At 40.9% G+C, this 4,827-nt stretch overlaps 1 protein-coding gene across 5 annotated transcripts in view; it reads left to right on the forward strand.

Annotated features, from left to right (window-relative positions):
* aak1b (AP2 associated kinase 1b) overlaps window positions 1-4,827 on the forward strand; it is a 40,942-nt gene that overhangs the window by 22,909 nt on the left and 13,206 nt on the right. The window lies entirely within an intron of this gene.

Below are 4,827 nucleotides of genomic sequence, written 5' to 3' on the forward strand. Positions count from 1 at the left end.
CAGTGGTGTGTGTAAAGAGAGTCTTTCTGTCGTTACTGTAGTGATATTATAGATGATTATAGACTTTAATGAGATCTTTCCTGTATGCCTAATTAAGATTCTATGTGAATATGAATAGAGCGTTAGTGAACGAGTGTGTGTGAGATATAAACATATGTATATGAGTCATAGATTATTCAAAAGAATTCTTTATATCTTTATGTTATGTGTATTGAATAGGCATGTGCCGATAACCAATTATATGATATATTGTCAGGCAATATTGTTACCATGGACACGATATTGGTTCCCCTAGATAGGCAGCATTTGGAAAGTAAAATAAGGAAAACTGTCTTTTTATTTTGGACTTAAATGCAGTGCTCAGATCTCCATATTAGAGCCCTAATAGCAATATTAGGGTGCTGTGAGGCCACTTCTCTGCCATACAGACATTCCTTCTTCATTTCTGGGAAGAAGTTCCTGCAATTGGAGATAGAGCCCAAGACAAGTTAAATATTCTCTTCTGCATGTATATCAACAGTCACTCACTTAGTCATGTACTCATAAAATTATATACTCTGTCAGTCAGTTGTTCAATCACTTGGTGACTGTCTCAGTCACACTGTCAGTCAGTCAGTCCGTCACTGTCAGTCTTACTGAGGCACTTACTCATTCAGTCACACTGTAAGTCAGTCAGTCCGTCACTGTCAGTCTTACTGAGGCACTTACTCATTCAGTCACACTGTAAGTTACTGTCAGTCACTGTCAGTCTTACTGAGGCACTTACTCATTCAGTCACACTATAAGTCACTCAGTCAGTCACTGTCAGTCTTACTGAGGCACTTACTCATTCAGTCACACTGTAAGTCACTCAGTCAGTCACTGTCAGTCTTACTGAGGCACTTACTCATTCAGTCACACTGTAAGTCACTCAGTCAGTCACTGTCAGTCTTACTGAGGCACTTACTCATTCAGTCACACTGTAAGTCACTCAGTCAGTCACTGTCAGTCTCACTGAGGCACTTACTCATTCAGTCACACTGTAAGTCAGTCAGTCACTGTCAGTCTTACTGAGGCACTTACTCATTCAGTCGCACTGTAAGTCACTGTCAGTCTTACTGAGGCATTTACTCATTCAGTCGCACTGTAAGTCACTGTCAGTCTTACTGAGGCACTTACTCATTCAGTCACACTGTAAGTAACTCAGTCAGTCACTGTCAGTCTTACTGAGGCACTTACTCATTCAGTCACACTGTAAGTTACTGTCAGTCACTGTCAGTCTTACTGAGGCACTTACTCATTCAGTCACATTGTCTGTCACTCAGTCAGTCCGTGTCAGTCAGTCAGTCCCAGTCTTGCAGAGTTACTCACTCATTCAGTCACATTGTAAGTCAGTCAGTCAGTCACTCAGTCACTGTCAGTCTCACTGAGTTACTCACTCACTCACTCACTCACTCACTCACTTCATCATTCAGTCTTCATTAACATTTATGGCATTTGGCAGATGCCTTATCCAGAGGGACATGTATTTCATCTCATTTTTATACAACTGAGCAGTTGAGGGTTAGGGGCCCAGCAGTGGCAGATCCGAACCTTCCAAATGGTAGTCAAACACTACCGCGAACACATACCCCATTTAGTGACTCATTCTGTGTCTCATTCACTCGCTCAGTCAGTCAGGCTTTCTCTTTCTATCACTGAGCAAGTCAGTCGAGTCTATATATTAATATTGCTCTGATATGGAGATCAGCAGTGGACGTGTCCATCATCACCAGAACAAGACGCTGCCCAGTGGAGACATCTACATTTATACTTGGAGTCTGTTTGATTTTGTTAGGTTTTTTTTTGTTTGTTTTTTTCCACTATTGTGATGATGTCGCAAAGCCATGATATGAAGTTGAGCAATGATCATGAAATGAAACAGGAATATTGGCACACTCCTGGTGTTTCTGAGCCCTGTGTGTTTAGGCGAATGTGGAAAATATGTGTTTGAGTTTCCTGGAGTCCGACTTCTACTTCCGCAGCAATTCTGTGTGTGTGTCTGTGTGTGTGTGTGTTTGAGAGCGAGCGAGGAAAAGCCAGAGAAAGATCTAGACCTAGACAAATGTGTGTATTTAATAATGCCATGTTGATGCCTAGAAACACACACGCATATCTCAGCATGACAGTGTTTCAGATTACTGTTTTACATTAAGACATAGTTGTGACACAGAATTCAGTCAGGCCTGTGGGTGTGTTCTCTTTGAGATGCCAATTCTAAGAGTTGGGTTCAGTATAAACACGTTTGCTAAAAGCACAATCTCTCTTCATCCTATTTCCTCTTTTTTCCCCCCTCTCTATCGGCTTGGCCTTTTTATTTCTCTTCTTTTCTTATCCCTTACCTCCGTTTTTTGACTTCTCTCTTCTTTTTCTTATTTTTTCACTCTTTCAATCATTTCTCTTTCCTTATCTTCTCTTACATCTTTGCTTATTTACTTTATTGCCTCACCACTGTCTTGTTCTCCTCATCTCCTTTTTTTCACCACCCATTCCTCCGTTCCTCATCCTTTCTCTAATCTAAATCTTTCCCATCGCCTTATTTCTTTCTCCTTCCTTCATCTTTTCACGTCCTGTTCTCTTTCTCTTATTTCTTTTCCTATGTTTCTTCTTCCGTTTCATCTTTCTATCCTTTCCTCTTTGTCCTAAACTAGGTAAATGATTTCCTGAGCGATGCTGAACTGTATTCAGTCACCTTAATCACCCGGCGAGCCGCTAATCGGCGATATCGATTGATTATATAATGTGAATGACCATGTCGAGTTTTTGCCTGTTTAAACGGTTCCCTCTGCTGTAGTGTTCATGGATGATTACAGAACCTCAGGCGCAGGTCCACCCTGATTTAGTGTTCTGTTTTTCTGATCAAGCCTGAGCTCATATTTCCCTGCTGTGTACAGTCGCGTGTAGGAAATGCCGCTAAGCCCTATGCAATCTCAGTGTTTCAGCGCAGAACACACCGCTGTCCCTCAATCGCATCGCAGCTGCAGTTCAGATTTGTGTATTTGTGCAGAAGTTGCCCACGATTCCTTTTATGTGCTCAGATGTTGTGTTATTTTTGTTTGTTTGTTTATTTGTTTGTTTGTTTTTTTCTGGTTGGGGTTCGAAACGTCACCGTAGCAAAATCCCGAACCCGCGTGTTAGAGCGGAGACGACTCCATGTGCACCTTCTATATTTTTGTCTAAAAGAGAATAAAAATAAACAAAGCGTGTTCAATAAACATGTACATGTGAAACAGAATTGTTCAGTGGTGTTCATTAGCTCTCACAAGCTCTCACTCGGTAACGATAAAACACTACACGGAATTATTCCACTTTTGCCTCAGAAATTTTCAACGATTATGATTTCTTTTATGCATTCAAGATCAACATGTACTTCTTTATCTGATTATAGTAATGTTTAATGTTGAGGTTTGTCCTTCATCCCTGAGGAAGTTTCTTCATTAGCTTCTCTTTTGACTCTCTTTATTGATGTTGATGAGACAGTGCAGCTTGTCTTGTTACCAAGAAACCACAAAGCACCACATCCTCTCTCTTTCCTGTGTTAGAATGCTCCAGCGTTCACGCTAACTGTTGCAAATCGATTAGAAATTAGCATATCAACAATTACACACATTTTTATAAATCTCGGTGGTTAGCACACTTGCCTTGCAGCACCAGGGTTGGGGTTTCAAGTCCTGCCTCTGTCTTGTGTGCACAGAGCTCTGTTTTCATCAGGTACTCTAGTTTCCTTCCCTAGTCCAAGGACATTGCAGGCTAATTGGCATCTATAAATTGTCTGTTGTTTGTTATGTTTGTGCGTGAGATTGTAATGGGTTGCCAAATCCTCCATTGTGTCTCTCTGGGAGTCCAGACTCCAGGTTCCCTGATAACCTGTGTAGGATAAGCAGTACAGAAGATGGATGGAAGGAACAAACATAGAGTAGAAGGGCGTCTCATCATTTTGTTCATTTAGAAGTGACAATATGTATGTAGCCATGATGGAAGGATCACAAGAAATCACTAACAATCTCTGAAATGATAGCATGTGACCTAAAAATGGCTCTCACACTACTCTGACTAACAGCCTCTGCCTCATCTTCTCCAGGTAAGATTTATTTCACCCTGATTCACAGCTCGGATTACAGTAACTGTCTTTTTTTTATTAAAACGTTGATGAACATCTCGGTGGAAAATGAATTCTGAATCATATGATACAAGTCAAATGTCAAAACCAGCATCTGCCCTAAAGAGTGTAGTTCTATCAGTATATTCATTTGTACTGTGTGTCTAAGAGTATCATAAAGATGATAGAGAAGATTTTGTGCTGAAATATAGACCTAAGTGCCATCCAGCAATTTTCTTCAGCTCATGTGCATGCTGCCTTTGATCGGAGAACAGCAAGTCGCGCGATTGGTTTAATAGCCAACGTTCATGATCGCCTAGTATTGTATTGATTGACAGCGGAGAGGAACGGTCACATTCACTTCTAGATAAGACTCTCCTGCTCCTCTTTGCCTTCTGCCAGATTCTCTTAACAGCACAGCAATTGTTTCCCCTCATCTGTCTCTTGGACATGTAACAGAATAGTTTGGTTTCTTTTGTAGCCCAGGGTGTAATCAGTGTGTGACTCACCTCTGCCTGATCAGGAGTCCTGCAGTTACAGTATACGAGCTGTGCATTTTATTCTAAATCCTTATCTAAAGTGATGTGTAACTGCAGATCAGTATGTTTATATGTTCATGATCATACAGGTTATGTGAATGATACCTTGTTGAATATCGCACTTTACTAGTCGGCTGATTGTTGCCTGTTCTTTTCTTGTGCTGTATGCAG

Source organism: Tachysurus fulvidraco, chromosome 20 (genome assembly GCF_022655615.1).
Source record: "Tachysurus fulvidraco isolate hzauxx_2018 chromosome 20, HZAU_PFXX_2.0, whole genome shotgun sequence".
Lineage (NCBI taxonomy): Eukaryota > Metazoa > Chordata > Actinopteri > Siluriformes > Bagridae > Tachysurus > Tachysurus fulvidraco.